Source organism: Sander vitreus, chromosome 2 (assembly GCF_031162955.1).
Source record: "Sander vitreus isolate 19-12246 chromosome 2, sanVit1, whole genome shotgun sequence".
NCBI lineage: Eukaryota > Metazoa > Chordata > Actinopteri > Perciformes > Percidae > Sander > Sander vitreus.
The window spans coordinates 8,769,579-8,787,827 of record NC_135856.1 but is presented as its reverse complement, the minus strand read 5'-3'; positions in this window follow the sequence as shown (position 1 = coordinate 8,787,827).

The window sequence follows — 18,249 nt, the reverse complement described above, 5'->3', positions numbered from 1 at the left end:
GCCTGCCAATCAGAAGGTTGGTGGTTTCCCTTGTCGAAGTGTCCTTGGGCAAGACACTGAACCCAAAGTTGCCCCCCCCCCCAATGCTATGCCATCGGAGTGTTAATGTGTGTGAATGTTTATCTGATGAGCAGGTGGCACCTTGTATGGCGTGTGAATGGTTCCTGTACTGTTACAGCACTTTGAGTAGTTGTTAAGATTAGAAAAGCGCTATACAAGAACAGTCCATTTACATTTGAGATAACTCTTGTTATGATTTGATACTATAAATAAAATTGAATTGAACAATGGAATATTCAGTTTCATTAGCCATGTAAACAGCTTAGTCAGAATATCGTCTTTTTTGGAATAAGGGCAAAACCCGGAATATTATGTGCATGTAAATGTAGTCACTGTAGAGATGTGCAGTACATGTATACCAACCAAACTTTAAACTGAAATGATGACACTAAATCTGTCACAATGTCTGCCTCACTTGTGTTTATTCTTGCCCATTCTGTCTCTCTATCCCTCCTTTCAGCCACTTTGCCACTTCCCCAGGCCCCTTCATCCACCAGATGTCCTCAGACTTTTCCACCTGTCCCAGTCACCTCCTGCTCTGCAGTAAATACTTTCCCGCCATTGCATCACCTGCCCTTCCTGCCCACCTGCTCACCTGTTCCCATTTCCCTCAGTCTAGAACAGTACATGTACCAGCCCATTTCCACCCACACGCCAGTTTGCATGCCTGACCTCCACAGACTGATGATTCTCTGCCTAATCCCTTTGAATTAGTTTGCTTGTTCTGTCTGTCTTCCTGGTTTTCGCCCTTGCACTTCTTGTGATTCAGTAAATATAAACTTACATACACAAACTTAATCCTACTGCTTTGTGTCATGCTTTCTGGTTCAAGTGTGCTGTTTCTCTAAGCTATTACAGAATCCCCAGTGTCACTCACCTATCAGTAATTTTAAGCAGAGGAGCTCCACTTACTACTAGTGACTGAGAGCACCGTTGATCGCTCAGCTGTGATTGTTACAAGCCTGTCAAATACTTTATTGCTGCACTCTACTATACAGTATACTGTTATATTGTTTAAAAAGTGAAGCAACCGTATTACATCTCAAGTTCCCAAGTTAAGGAGGACAAATACTCTCATTTCACTTATTTCATTAGGCTCACATCACAATAAATCAACTAATTAAGTAAGTGAAATAAAAGTGTTTTGCCCTTAACTTGGGAACTTGAGATATGCTAGCTTTTCTTCACTTTTTTGCTCATGCCTATTGGACACCAATAATCTCCATTGTTGAAGCGCAACCTCCTTTTTCAACCCACTGTTATATTGTTGTATACTATACTATATATCATATTATAACGGGTTATACTATTATTACACTACTGCAACTTATAAAATGTCTCATTTCCTTCAGTATTTCATAATATTCCATATTATTCTATTCTATGTTAATATGTTACATTGACCCTTGCAATATATTCTATTATATTAAGACTCTGCTGCTATTTCAATCAGGAGAGACTCCGTTGCAGATATGCAAACATTTATTTATAAGATATAACCAGTAAGTTTAACATAATTATTTGGAGATTAGAGTCCATTATAAAGGGGTATCTATACAAATCTAATGTTTAGGAAAACCAAACATATCCCCCAATGGAATCTAGACACTGGTGGTGGTGAGAAAATCCGAAGACATAAAAATGAGCCGTCAACCGGGAGAAGACCAAGAACACCGTCAAAATGCCTGGAGGTAGAAGGGGAGGAGGCGGGTCACACTCTCGTCTGAAAATACAACTGACAGAAGCAGGAGAGAGAACAGATTTAAAACATGGTAGTATGCTGTGATTGGTTAGAACATAAGTGCCCGATTCTAATTGGTATACAGAACCGTAACACCCACTGACCAGCTGATCAGTTAAAGAGAAGAGAGACAACGTAATAGAAGTCTCCCTGACAGAATTTACGCTGAGCTACATTAATCACACCACTGTCACTTTATCAGCACCACTTACTTTATCATGTCATCTGTCTCCAATGATCTGTACAGTTTATGGTTTCTATTTTTTATTCTATTATATTTTAGTTTATGCACCTCTTATTGCTTATTTCTGTTACTTTCTGTATTTATCTGTATTTTCTTATGTTGTTTCTGTTGTACTGCTGCAACAACACAATTTCCCTGCTGGGGATATGGATGTGTGGATCTTATAACTCTGTTGTAAAAAATAAGCTGCTGAGCTATTAATCTTATGTGCAGTGCTTGTAAGGCTTGTTTTGTACAGAACTGAACTGAACTCAACGTGACAGATTAATAACAAACTGAACGTATGACTGAACTGAAGAGCCTCTATACTAGTTGTTTTTTATCTGTGTGTGCAATTTAGGTTCAGACCATATTTCCTTGTACATTAGGAAGAAATGGCACTGAGTATTATGATTATTACTGAAATACAAAAACTGAAAGTACAAAAATAAAACAATAATACTAAATAGCCTAATAGCTAACTGAGATAAGATCCATATCAATGCAAATCAAACCAGCTATTAGGCTAACTGAAATGAAACCATGCCAATCACTAGGTATGGTGAAGGGTACGTGATGATGTGGGGCTATTTTAATTCCAAAGGCCAAGGGAACTTTATCAGGATGCATAGTATCCTGGATCCATGAAATAACTGGCCTTTAAAAATACAAATCTGCCTTCCTCTATGGGAATTTAACATAGGGGTATGTATAATTATGGCCGCTGTATTTGAAGGAAGAACATTTATTTATTTACAATACATTATTCATTCACAAAAAAATTGGTGTCCTTAAAAGGTTGGCTTTTTCCTCATTTTTTTTAATTAAGGCAGTAAGATCAATTTCCAATAGATGATTTTTTTATTCCTCTTTTTAGTCAACTTTAGCATAGGTATGAATACTTATGAGCAGCACTGTATGTTTAACATTAAAACATGATTTATAAGAGCTATAGCTCCTCGATGATCCCTCGATGCTCGCTCCCCGCTCCTCGGGGGAGAAAAAAGAACTTTGAGACGGCCTTCAACGAGGAGGGACAGAACAACTTCTGGTTCAGCCGAGGACCGAGGAGTCGAGGATCTATCAAATAAGGGGCATGAGTTGTATGTGTGTGTGTGTGTGTGTGTGTAGGGGGTTGTGTGTGTAGGGGTGATGCCTCTGGAAATTGATTGTCTCCATACACACTTCCTGATGGCTGGGATGGTTCGTTAATCGCTTTCACATCCAATTAATAGCAGAAATTAGATCATTTTGTGTGCATGTGCATATATATACTGTATATATGTATGTTTGTGTGTGTTTGTAGAACATGATTTATATATGCCTTCAGCAGGGATCCCAGCATTACCACAAGTAGAGACGCTCTAATGATTTATGTTAATCCCTTTCCTTAAAGTGCCCATATTATGAAAAAAACACTTTTTCTGGGATTTGGGGTGTTCTTTTGTGTCTCTGGTGCTTCCACACGCATACAAACTTTGAAAAAAATCCATCCATGCTGTTTTAAGTGAGATACGGTTTCTGAATGTGTCCTGCCTTCAGTCTCCGGGTGAGCTGTTCAAAATCGGCACGGCTTGTGACATCACAAGCTGAAACGAGCTGGATAACCGCAACCGTTATCACGTAGCGTGATGCTAACACTAGCCTGCTACCTCGTTCTCAATAGCACTGCTACAACACACACAAGTTCACCGTAATCTACAAAATAACTACTTACATGTGCGCCCTCATTTAGAAGTCTCCCAGCTAATCCTGCCTTGTAACTGACCGAAGTTGGAGAAACAGCCTCTTTTACTGTCTATGGAGCTAGCTAGCTGACATGATCTACATCTGAGCTACTGCGCATGTGTGAGTGCAATCAAAGATAGTACAGAAGAAGAAGAAGAAAAGAGGTCTCACTCAGCAGCAGTGAGAGAGAGCTGTGCAGTACAACAAAAATATGATGATTTTTGAAAATTAAACCATGTAAACCTATTCTAGTACAACCTTAAAATACAATTATGAACCTGAAAATGAGCATAATATGGGCGCTTTAAAGGAAGTACAACATTTAATATGATGTCAGAAAGAGAAAAGGAAAGAACAACAGAGAGCAAGAAAAAGAGAGAGAGAGAGAGAGAGAGAGAGAGAGAGAGAGAGAGAGTAGTGTCATTGATCTGTCACAGCCGAAGAGTTATAATTACAATAGAATTACTCTCAGTGAGGAAGATGTAGCGTGTGATGACAGTTTGTGCAGACATCATTCATCTCACCCATTTTAAGGCTTATCTTTTATTTTATCTCAATATTCAAGTAAAAAAAAACAAAGCTGTTTTTGTGTTGCAACCTTTACCGTCTTTAGACTCGGTCAGCCCAACACATGATGAATATTTGGAACTTCATTTCAATGGAGTTGCAATCAGTGGCAATCACTCACAGGTCGGAAGGAGATAACAATTTAATTGATATCTACATTACATAGGAGATCATTAAATGTCAGTTGCCATAAAAGGCTGAAATCTGTACTTATTTTCTACCATAACAATGTGGGGCATATTCACATACATTCTTTATCACTATTCTACGAAGTTAATTAAAGCAAATTAATTATTTGAGCTGCTTCTGCTGAAATGCCAAATAATGTGTTAAATAGCTGTTTAGGAGAAACTTACAGTCCTTCGACATGAAAAAAAAATGGCGCTGTGAAAATTTCTGATCCGTTTAAGACAAGGTGGAGCTGGGCGGAGCTTTCCAGTGTACGTCTGAAACTGCGTCTTTTAACTACGTACAGTACCTTTTCACCAACACTGGGCAGTATCTTACTCCAGCTGTTGTTGTAATAACTCTGAAAGAATCCATGTACTTTGACACTGCATATTTTACACTGTGGAATTTACTGTGTGTGCAATCCTTTGTGTCAGTTCTACACAGAGAGGAAACGGAGAGTCCAAAACGTCCAAAGCCAAAATGGATGAAACTTACTGTAAATTTGCACCACCCACTAATTCATTTCATTCTCAACTGATGATGATGACGAGGGTCAGATGGAGATCTAATGACTGTTTTAACCCAATCTGGGAGTCCTTAAAGGACAGTTCCAGCGCAAAACGAACCTAGGGGTTAATAACAGATGTGTACCCACTCGATCGCTCTCTGGAACATGTTTTCATGCTAATCGAATGTGTTTGTAGCTTGAAACAACACTAAAAAAATTGAATCAGGGGGGTTGTGCACTTTAAATAGTTGCCTAATGTTCAGTTTACTTAAAATACATGTCTTTGTTAGGTTAAAATGTTATTTTCAAGTAAAGTCCATGTAATTGTGTCTATTGTTACCTGTAAAAAATATGAATGTGTTGATAAATCCCAAAACATTTAATTTAAGTGAATTAGAATTGCAATACTTGTTACATCCTGAAGACGGCCTGAAGACTGCCATTTAAACCAAAAAAGGAGAAGAAGACAGATGCGTCAGACTGCGCTTGCGTATAGCTTTGAACTCCTGACCTGACCCCGCCTGACCCTCCTTCGGTTAATTTCGGTAAGTCTGTCGGAAAAGTTGCAGTTGGTGTTTGGTGTCTGATTTGGAAAAGGTAGGAGGACATTTTCTTTCACTCTAACCTGTTTTGTAATATTTTCATGTTGAGCATGATTGTACTTTGTGTTTGTGATGCAAACTGCTGTAAAAGCAGGTGGGTCTTCGACATGTTCGCTAGCAAACTTAGCTAGCTAGCTAGCTAACGTTAGCTGTATGACCCAAGGGGGTAAGCTTCTCCTCGGGCCGTGAACCTCCTATGGCGCCATTTTGATGCTAATAAGCCATCACCTCCCGTTAGCATTCCATTGACTGCCATTCATTTTGGTGCCACTTTGACAGCGAATAACTTTACATCTGAAGCGTTTAAAGACTCTATTTGTCCGTTGTTTATTTCTAAAGAAACACGACAATGTATAAAAGACTCCATTACCTTGTACCTCACGTTATGGCTCAGTAGCAGACGTTTTTGTAAAAATAGGCTAACGATTGTGTCATAACCACGCGACTTACTGTCGTATAGTAGAGGAATTACCGTATAGTACAGGAGAAGCGCGCAGGCAGTTTCGTCTCACATTAGCTGTTTAAGTTTAATTACTAATGTTAACTAGCATTTTAGTTAGCAATAATTAGCCTGTGTCCATGTTAGCAGAGGGAGAGGGTGAACAACCAGACAAATGATGTTCGGGGTCGCTTCCACAGTGGTGTGGCTGCGGCGCTTTCGCGGTTTATTCGAACAGGCAATCCGGCAGGCCACAACACCACAAGCAGCATGCTGCTACTAACGTTAGCCTCTGAGCCTGAAGTGAATGTTGTGGCTGTGTCATGCTCGCTGCGCGCTAAACTTTCTGCATTTAGCTAATACAGATAAACAATAGAAAAGGTGCCCATTTGTGGACCTGACCCATCCACTTATTTGTGGTGAATTTGAAAGTTTACTTTGCACATTTATTTAGAGTATTAAATATATAGCCCCCCAGCCAAATCATTAGTTAGTTTTTCATTATTTTTTTATCTGGTTGAGTGTGTGAAAGTAATGCTAAGGAATGATGTAAAAGCAGGCTTTAAGGACATTTGTGTCATATTGTAGCTCAGCAACACTATGTAACTACAGCTCGCGCTACCCGTCGCTTTGGTCCCCCTACAGGTTGTCTTATTGGAACTACAGCTGCAGCTAAAAGTGTTGCTTTAAGAACCATGTAAAATGTGCCCCAATAATTGATCTGTTAACATCTTTATACATTTATTTGTCTCTTTTAGTAATCATTATGTTGCAACATTTCAGATCCTGAACAATTGCTTCGTTGATGATTTTTGCTCCTGTCTGGATAAGACCTACTCATAAAAGGTAAGATCATAACTAGCTACCTAATTACTGCAAAATCGGGTTTTGCATATTTTTAGGAACATTTATTAGATGACAGCTTCATTATCTTGTTCTGAATATATATATATATATATATATATATATATATATATATATATATATGTATGCTGAATTGTACTTTAAAGCTTTAGTGCGTAACTTTTTTTATATTAATGAACGTCCGTTACATTCAAGCCATTGCCAAATGAGTTGCTACAAAGCTAATTAAGACTATCAGCTTCACACAACACTCTCTGTATTTCTCAGTATGGCTATGTTCAGAAATTGTTGTCATCTGGCGACTTTCGGGTGCAGAAACTCAAGTGAAGATTATTACCTCTTAGAGTCCATCATGTTTTTTTAATCTTCCGTGTCCTCCTTGGCTACTAGCAAGTGTGGAGGAGGGGTGGGGGCGCGTGTACAGTCAGGTCCATAAATATTGGGACATCGACACAATTCTGATCTTTTTGGCTCTATACACCACCACAATGGAGTTGAAATGAAACGAACAAGATGTGCTTTAACTGCAGACTTTCAGCTTTAATTTGAGGGTATTTACATCCAAATCAGGTCAATGGTGTAGGAATTACAACAGTTTGTATATGTGCCTCCCACTTTTTAAGGGACCAAAAGTAATGGGACAGATTAACAATCATAAATCAAACTTTCACTTTTTAATACTTGGTTGCAAATCCTTTGCAATCAATTACAGCCTGAAGTCTGGAAGGCATAGACATCACCAGACGCTGGGTTTCATCCCTGGTGATGCTCTGCCAGGCCTCTACTGCAACTGTCTTCAGTTCCTGCTTGTTCTTGGGGCATTTTCCCTTCAGTTTTGTCTTCAGCAAGTGAAATGCATGCTCAATCGGATTCAGGTCAGGTGATTGACTTGGCCATTGCATAACATTCCACTTCTTTCCCTTAAAAAACTCTTTGGTTGCTTTTCGCAGTATAGCTTCGGGTCATTGTCCATCTGCACTGTGAAGCGCCGTCCAATGAGTTCTGAAGCATTTGGCTGAATATGAGCAGATAATATTGCCCGAAACACTTCAGAATTCATCCTGCTGCTTTTGTCAGCAGTCACATCATCAATAAATACAAGAGAACCAGTTCCATTGGCAGCCATACATGCCCACGCCATGACACTACCACCACCATACTTCACTGATGAGGTGGTATGCTTTGGATCATGAGCAGTTCCTTTCCTTCTCCATACTCTTCTCTTCCCATCACTCTGGTACAAGTTGATATTTGTCTCATCTGTCCATAGGATGTTGTTCCAGAAATGTGAAGGCTTTTTGTATGTATGTTGTTTGGCAAACTCTAATCTGGCCTTCCTGTTTTTGAGGCTCACCAATGGTTTACATCTTGTAGTGAACCCTCTGTATTCACTCTGGTGAAGTCTTCTCTTGATTGTTGACTTTGACACACATACACCTACCTCCTGGAGAGTGTTCTTGATCTGGCCAACTGTTGTGAAGGGTGTTTTCTTCACCAGGGAAAGTATTCTTCGGTCATCCACCACAGTTGTTTTCCGTGGTCTTCCGGGTCTTTTGGTGTTGCTGAGCTCACCGGTGCGTTCTTTCTTTTTTAAGAATGTTCCAAACAGTTGATTTGGCCACACCTAATGTGTAATTTTTGCTATCTCTCTGATGGGTTTGTTTAGATTTTTCAGCCTAATGATGGCTTGCTTCACTGATAGTGACAGCTCTTTGGATCTCATATTGAGAGTTGACAGCAACAGATTCCAAATGCAAATAGCACACTTGAAATGAACTCTGGACCTTTTATCTGCTCCTTGTAAATGGGATAATGAGGGAATAACACACACCTGGCCATGGAACAGCTGAGCAGCCAGTTGTCCCATTAGTTTTGGTCCCTTAAAAAGTGGGAGGCACATATACAAACTGTTGTAATTCCTACACCGTTCACCTGATTTGGATGTAAATACCCTCAAATTAAAGCTGAAAGTCTGCAGTTAAAGCACATCTTGTTCATTTCATTTCAACTCCATTGTGGTGGTGTATAGAGCCAAAAAGATTAGAATTGTGTCGATGTCCCAATATTTATGGACCTGACTGTATATCATTAGACGCTTAAATGTTGACCCCACCCACATATTTCCACACATAACAGAGACATCATGTCAATGACTCATTGTTAGTGTACGTGTGCGTGAGGAAGTTTTCTGCAAGCATGTTTACTATCAGCTGATGAAAATTAATCAACATTTGTTTGTCTACGCTCCATAATGTGATGTTTTAGTTTGTGCTGTGTGACAGAGGTTTAAATCAGTTTATAGATTCACTGGAATGAAAGACTGAATGAATAAACCAACAGTTTGTTTACTCACTTCCTCATCGAATGATTTCGTCAAAACATTATTAAATTTTCTATTTCCAAATGTTCTGACATATTAAATCTCTGCAGTTTTCATTATTTTGCATGATGTGATTCAGCATACTTATATATTTGCAACCTTCAACACCATTTCACTTTCTACAAACCAGACAAACTGATGATGGAAAACCGAATCTTATCTAAAATAGACTGTCACACTGGCCAGACTGGCCACGCACGCACGCACGCACGCACGCAAGCACGCAAGCACGCAAGCACGCATAGTAAATACAAGCGTTCTTCTTTTGCATTTTTTAAATGATTAATTAATTAATTAAATGACGTCTTAGTTTCAATAAATTCATGGGCCACATAAGTGAATGTGCAGCTCTGTAAAACCCATTACAGTAACTACTTCGTACAAAAACACGGCGCACTTACTGTTCGGGTGAAGGTTATTGACTGAAGCAATCTTGTTTCAGCTGCGCAGAGAATGGACACAACGTCAGCGTCTCAGTAATGGATTAAACTTTCACATGCATGAGGAGCTGTGTCAGCCGGATTTTGACTTTCAAACTGAGTGGATATTTATCTGCATTACTACTGTTAAGGAATTGTGTCGTTTTTGCTTTGTTGTCACATCTGCTTTAATTACATTAGCAGTCCCATATTGTAAAAAGTGAGTTTTTTTTATTCTAAGGCAGGTTTTCAGGAGAGGGCTTAAAGAGACAGGCGCTTAACTTAACTGTTACGTGACCAGCCATAATTTCATAAAATATCGTATAAATACATTTTCGTACAATATCATACAAATGCGTTCATGAGAATATGTGTGCTACTGTTGGGACAGCAAGAGCTGTGGTTGGCTGCTTGGGCTGCTTTTTGTTTTCTCCTTACAAGTTTCTGACAAGTTTCTCTACAAGTAGAGAGGAGAGATTGCCGAGAGTAAGATAAGGAAGTTGAACAATATAGTGTGCAGCTTGTGTTTAGCATTAGCTGTAAGCTAGCTAGCAACCGTGGGTATACTCCTGTGTGTCAGATCAGCCTCTGGCTCTAAGAGCTCACCATGAACTCCAGCTAATTTCCTACAGTCTCTCTCCTTTTTTCTCTTATCTCTGTGCCTCTATGAAGTAATGCTGGATTCATAAAGCCCAAGTGTAAATTATTGAAAAAAAATTTCAACTTGCGTCTTCGCCTCAGTTCGTACAGTCATGGGCAAATTTGTGTGTGGTCTCGCATCATTTCATTGACCACACGGTGGCAACTGCAACCTTCTGCTCACTGCAGTTGCTCTCCACAGGTAATGAAATAACTTCAACAGGCAACTACGCTACAGCTGTTTCATTGTCAGTAATGGGACAAGATGAAATAGAAAGTTACCTGGATGTGACTCTACAGTTGTCATGCTGTATCACGTAGTGAAAAATGTGAACTTGTGAACAATGTGAAATGTGTGGAGAAGAATTCATGTACGATACATTCGTGTAGCGTTGCTGTGGTTTTGTTAACGGGTGAAATCCAGTGTCAAACTTTCAAAACCTACACTGTAGGTATCTACGACAGGACTGCCATATAAATCCATTTTAAATAAGTCTCTAAATTGGACCACTATACTAAATTTACTGCATCTGAAATACGCACTTCCTCCTGTCTCTTCCTTCAGTTTACAAAGTTTGGCTTCACCAAAAGGCTTTTAACATTGTTAGGGATGATTCTTGCAGCAGCTCCCCTCTTTTAAAGATGATTTTCTTTGGGCTTTTCCACCTTTAATGGACAGGACAGCTAGGTGAGAGAGAGGGGGAAGACATGCAGGATATCGTCACAAGTCAGACTCGAACCCTGGACCTCTGCATTGAGGCATAAACCTCTATGTATATGTGTGCCTGCTCTACCAACTGAGCCAACCCAGCCACAGCAGCTCCCCTCTTTAAGGAAAATGCCCTTTGGCAAAAGGTTTTACTCAACTCGGTTTTAAATCTAAAAGGTTCAAAAGAAGGACATTCCATGAAACTATTCAACTCTTGGAAAGCACAATAGCGTCTTTCCGACCAAGTAGTTACAGGAACGTAGTTATAGGAACAGTCCACTTCTAAACAGTTCTACTAACTCTCCCCCAAAACCGTTTTTTCCATTTGCATTCGCACTGGCCAAGTGGCCATAGGAACTGGTAGGAAGGGCAAGGGAGTGACGTAAGCACGACAACAGTCTTTATAGCGTCGTCATTTGACTTTAGCGCCACATACAACAACAAACCAGCATGGAGGAGGCCATCGGAATTTTCCTGTTGTGCCTTGCCGGAATCCTCATAACCGAGTTCGAACGGTGGCGTTTAAAGACTAGGCTGGAGTACTTAACAGAGAAACACAGAAGACAAAAGCTCCAGCGTAATATGATCCCAATTAATATGATGGAAGAAGATAGAGGAGCAGAGCGCAACAGGCAAACGGAACGACGGGTAAGTTTAACTAGCATTAACAATTAGCTGGTTGAATGCATGATGTTTGTCTTATGAGTTAGCATACGTAGACAGTGAAGAATATGTACTGTTTGTGTTTCAGACGTTGTTAGGTCACTAAGGGTTCCTATGCGGAAAAGGGAAAAGGGAAAAGACCCTGTCCTGAAGTAGGAGCTGAAAGAGTTACAGGAACTGCGGTCAGAGGGATTTAATAATCCCCAAATTGGACCAGTCGGAACACGAGAAAAAAAGGGTTCTAGGAACGTTATGTTCTAGGAACTGCAAAAATTCCTCGGGTCGGAAAGGGACTATTGATACATTTCGTTTTTAGCTTGTTGTTGCTTTGTAATTAATTATTGGTATTTTTATTTCTAATGTGTTTAGATTATTTGACTATTTGGCACTTTAATGTACGCATATTTAGCTTTTAGCTTATTTTTTTATACTCATTTTGTTGATTAAGCCAAGCTCCTAACAACGTACGAAACAGCTCGTGAACTCACTCAATAATATGGTATAGTGACATTGTGGTTTTGAATGATGAGTAGTAAAAACACGTCCATGGTACCATGCTGCAATTTCATTCAGAATGATGCTGTGTGAAGGTGTGCGTCCTGACAAACTAACTGAACTCACAGGTGTGCTGCTGCCCTTTTGTTTTGCTGCCCTTTACAGGCTGAAACACAAAGGCAGTTTTTGAACAAGGTGCTGCTAACACTAATCACCGGAGGAGCTATGAAGAGTCCAAATGGCATTTACTCTGCAGCACTTCCACTCTCTGAAGTATCAAACCTGGCACACTCTTCTCTCTCTCACAGTTCTCATTAGTCAGCAAGTCAAGGCCACAGCAATGTGTTCATCTTTTTCATAAAAGTAAACACTTCTGCTTCCTGCTCTTGCTATGGAAAAAATACTGCAGCTCATTAAAATGGCAAAAACCCACCACATTTATGAACCTACACAGCTGAAGCTTGCAACACTTTAAACCCAAACTATTGTTGAATCTAAGTCACTTTTCTGACCTTGTACTAGACTGGGTAAACCCAGTCCAATCTGCCGGTGATTTGATTTTTCCCTGCAGCTCAGGCTGGAAACCTATTCGTTTATCTATCCTGCTTCCGTTACAAATTTGCGGGAACCAATCACAAACTGGCTTATCCACCTGGCGCGCTATTGGCGGGTTTAACACGATGCAGGAGAGAAGCGAAGGCAAGCAGCTTCTTGTTTACATTCAACATGACGGCCACCGAAGCACAGCAACCCGTTGATGCCGATGTCACTGCTGGCAAGTTTTCTCTGAAAAACCAGAGTTCTGTGGTACAGAAACTTGCCCTGGAACAATTCCTACAAAAGAAGGATGTGTTTGCCTTACTACCGACCAGCTTTTTTTCTTTTTTTTTTACTACCGACCGGCTTGCGCTCTGCCTCGCTCTGCAAAGTACATCAACCGGATCGTTGGTCTGATTGGTTGAAGGACTATCCAATTGCGTACAGAGTCATTTGAACTATGCCTGTTGATCACGCCTCTTTTGCAGAGAAAATACAGAGCAGACTCCCTACGCTAATGTTCAATCTTAAAAGATTGAGCTTTTAAGATTGTGTGTAATCTTATCGAATCGACGGCGTACCCCCGCAGACACCTCTGCATCTACGCCGGACCCTACGCCGTTGTCTGACATGCACCTCTCGAAAAATGTAACTACACGTTGCAGCGACGCTCAGCCGTGGCTGGGTAGCGGTGCATTTCCCCTGACTCATTTCCTGGTTCTCCTTCTCTATAAACAACATGAAATCAAGGAGAGGGTTAACTTTTCCTGCTACAGATTTCCCACCTTGGTCAGAAAACACAGGGACACACTTTGTTTCTTTCACTATGACTCTAGAGTCGCTCCAAAGCTAATTGCCGTCACTCTCTCACTTCTCCCTCGCTCTATCACCCACTCCCCACACACACACACACACACACACACACACACACACACACACACACACATGCCGGCTCGACGCACACAGCAGCGCACAAATATAAACATCAGGCCACTTACGTAGGCTACGGCGAAAGCTCTGCGTGGAACCTCCGCAAGACCATAAAACGGCCTTAACACCATGTAAACCATGTAAAAAAAACAACTCTGAAACAAAGGGTTTAATTACAAAATGGTATGTGTCCCTGTCTGTTTGGAGACAGATCTGAGATTCACCAGGGAATATGGGAAAGAACATTAAAGATTCAGTCTTTAAAATGAAACTAAATAATATATATATCTCTTGAGCTGAGTCATAACTTCACAGCCAACTTTGGCAGCAGCAGTCAATATTGCAGAGTGGGTGTTTTTTTCCCTTATGCTTTACTGGAACTAAACTATTTAAATACTGACTGCTTCATTGCTTTATTATATTACATGATACATTTTTTCATCACTGTGAAAGGTGGACATGAATATGATCTTCTGAAATTTCATAATGCATCTAGTTTTAAAGCTGTGGCAATATTTTGTAATTATACTAGACTTTCTCTATGCTATAAAACCCCATTGAAAGTTAAAGTTACCATCTTTGTTGCCCAAACATGCCAAAGAAAATGTGCTAAACCCACATTAAAAATGTGAGAGCCGGTTATTTTGCCACAGGCTATGAACTCATTTTCTATAAATGTACAAGAGACACAACCTGTCCTGACCTGAGATGAAATAAATGAGTCCACTGTGGAGAAAATGTCAGCAGGATATGCGTAAATTGCCGAATTGATCAAAGCGCTATATGACAGGGAATTATTAATTCACTGATACTGGGCTTACTGAGATTCAGGTCCATGCCATTTTCATTTAACCTTAAGTTAATCTGTGGAAAATTCATTTTCTGTATTTGATCCAGTAATAAAGCCTTTGTTTAAAAGGTCCGTCAGAGAGATCTCTGAGCTCAGTGGTTATCAAATATCTGACCAAATTATGCCAGAAAGAATAGTAGGCTACTAAACTATGTATAAGAAAAGTATGTCTTACTTTCTTTATTGCTTAAAATAGGGGCAAGTCACAGATTTGGGGTACATGCCCCCCCTGTCCCCAGTGGAAATTACGCCTCAGTCCGCATCAGAGCCGGGACACCACACCCTTTTTTCTGGGCCGAGTGCGATCAAATCTTTCTGAGCAGAAATGTTAAGTGACCTCACCTTTAGGCCTTGGTTGGTCTCTGGGTGTCTAACCCCCAATTTCCACCAACTGTGGAACATCTGTTACATCTTACTTTTTTTCCGTGTCATTGGATTACGGCAAAATGCGGATCTTTTTTCTCAACGTGTCTTTACGTTTTCTGGTGTGACTGCACTTCGTTTCTGCGTTTGAGGAGGCATCTCAACAGACTGTAGGTCCAACACTGAGTGTTCACTGTTACATTTTAGTTGAATTTAAGTGTTGGGATCTGTTGGTCCATTCTTATATACTGTCTATGGGACAGAGACCAGTGAAGGCCATTAGAAGCACTTTTCCGGTGACTTTTCTCCCAATCTTGCAGAGATGGAGAGTGTAGGTATATGTAAGGAGATAACATGGACACAGGCTAATTATTGCTAACTAAAATGCTAGTTAACATTAGTAATTAAACTTAAACCGCTAATGTGAGACGAAACTGCCTGCGCGCTTCTCCTGTACTATACGGTAATTCCTCTACTATGCGACAGTAAGTCGCGTGGTTATGACACAATCGTTAGCCTATTTTTACAAAAACATCTGCTACGGAGCCATAACGTGAGGTACAAGGTAATGGAGCCTTTTATACATTGTCGTGTTTCTTTAGAAATAAACAACGGACAAATAGAGTCTTTAAATGCTTCAGATGTAAAGTTATTCACTGTCAAAGTGGCACCAAAATGAATGGCAGTCAATGGAACGCTAACGGGACGTGATGGCTTATTAGCATCAAAATGACGCCATAGGAGGTTTGCGATCCGAGGAGAAGCTTACCCCCTTGCTCCGTCCAGAGCAACGGGATCTGTTGGTCCATTCTTATATACTCTCTATGAAAGCAACGGGATCTGTTGGTCCATTCTATATACAGTCTATGGAGCTGGTGGGTATTGAAGGAAAGCGAACACGGAGCCGACACGCAGCGGAGCCGATCCGCAGACGTTCTGCACTTGGTGGAAATCAGGAGTTAGGAAATATTGACGCTATCATATATAGTAGGTCAAAAGGGGCTCTATGACAGATTTTTGCCCCTTGGCCCTCTATAGCAGGTTCATCTGGCCATGCTGAAATGGAGTAGAGGCATAAAGTAGCCACAGTCATGACGCACCGCCTCCCTATCACGGCTTCTCTTCATAGAAAGCTTACTATATTTAGGGTATGAGGAGTTGCAGCGTTCGCCTAGACCGGCGGGGATGGGTGTGTAGCCACAGTCATGGCGCACCCCCACCCTATCTCTGCTTCTCCCCATAGAAAGCTTACATATACTTAGGGAGTAATGAGTCGCAGCGTTAGCCTAGACCGGCGGGGGAAGGTGTGTAGCCACAATCACGGAACACAGCCTCCCTATCTCCCCTTTTCTGCAGCTCTTAGTTATGCGGTTATAGTTTTAGACTACCGGGGTACCTCCTTGGACATACTGAGCTTCTCTCTCCTCTTTCTTTCCATCTGTGTGTATTCGTGTCACAGAAATACTTGTTACTAACATAGCTCCGGGGAGCTTATTCCCTGGAGTCCTTATGTTCTTTTTCCGCCCAGCATCATCATCTTGGATCATGATGGCACCTACATCATGGTGGCAGCTGTCGCCGTGGTCATGCCCTATGCCCTGCTGTGCCCTGTTACACCCTGCTACGCACTGCAATGCCCAGCTTCGACTTGCTATGTTCGGCCAACGCCCTGCCACGCCCTGTTACGCCCTGCTGTGCTCTACGACACCATGAACTATTATAACTATTACAATATCTTTATTGTGACTATTATTGCCTTTGTTCATCACACCCCCAACCGGCACCGTCAGACACCGCCTACCAAGAGCCTGGGTCTGTCCGAGGTTTCTTCCTAAAAGGGAGTTTTTCCTTGCCACTGTCGCACTTACGCATTCATGCATGCTCTTGGGGGGAATCACTGGAATTGTTGGGTCCTTGTAAATTATAGAGTGTGGTCTAGACCAGTGGTTCCCAACCTTTTTTCCTTGGCGCCCCCCCCTACTTATGTCTAAGAAAAGCTGAGCCCCCTCCGAAACCGAGTTGAGGTAACTCTCGAGATAGAGCCTTACTTTCTTTTTTTGATACAGAGGAGTTATCAGCACTTTTACGTTTCTCCGCCATGTTTCATTCATAAAATAGTGATGCTGTGGCGGCAGGGAAAAATGAGGCAGCTGACCTGATGACAGCAAGGGTCCCAGGTTAAGAGGTTTTTGTTACCTCAACCTCAAACCAGATAAAGACTTGCGCACCCCCTGTGATCTTTGCCGCCCCACTGAGGGGTCCCCGAACCCCAGGTTGGGAACCACTGGTCTAGACCTACTCTATCGGTAAAATGTCCTGAGATAATTCCTGTTATGATTTGACACTGTAAATAAAACTTAATTTAATTAAAGTAGAAGAAAAAGCACATACTAAAGGAAATACTGTATGTAAATAAGTTATTAATTAAGTACTTTCTTTCCATCATTGTCAATACATAACATACAAAGCATTTCTAAAACAATTGTATTTGTCCTTTCTGCAATATTTTTGTTCCTGCTCTTTATCAGTATATCATTTATTTTAAGATGAATGTGTTTTGCTGTTTCCAGTTAGAAAATCTCGTACAAAAGTCGGGACAGGAAAATAAGCCAATAAGTCATTAAGCTATTTGGCTCAATCAGACGAGAGAAAATCCAGTTATCCTGATTTTTTGGAGCGTCAAGACAGGAAGCAACAGTCCATTTTTCGGGACGAACCGAAACATGAAGCCTGCAGAGTTACGTTGATACACTTGATTGATCACAGGGTTTAATAACTGCCATAGGTACTGCGCGGTTGAGTGCGTGCCGGTGTGTGTGTGTATGTGTGTGTGTGTGTGTGCGCAGCAGCTGCTCCCTCCCTGACTTTATTCCTCTCCCTTATATCCAGTCCTGCAGTGGCGGATGGGCTCAGAGCTCCTGGAGCGCAGACATGTGAGGAGCACGTAGTGAAAAAGAAAAAGCTGTTGGAAAAACAAAAGAGCTCTCCCAACAACAAATCCCTCTGTAGCTTTGAGACTCAAAACGGATTATAAAGCGCATTTACCGGCTCGAAGCGATTCAGGAGCAACTTTGCTACTGTTTTTTAATTTTTAATTTTGGTGCAGATCTTCAGTCACCACCTGGCAGCCTTCTCAACATCTTCAGGCTTTGAACATAAAAGGATCCGCACACGGTCAGTAAACGATAACTGAAATAAGGCGAGATTTGCTTTCTTTTGAGGGTTATATAATTATTTTAACAAACAGCTACTCCTCTCTGGCTTTATCCACTTAGGATTCAAATATATCTTTTGAAAGATGTGGCTGGGGTGGATATTTTTAAGTTTATTTAATGAAACGTTTGACTTCTGCACCTTTTTC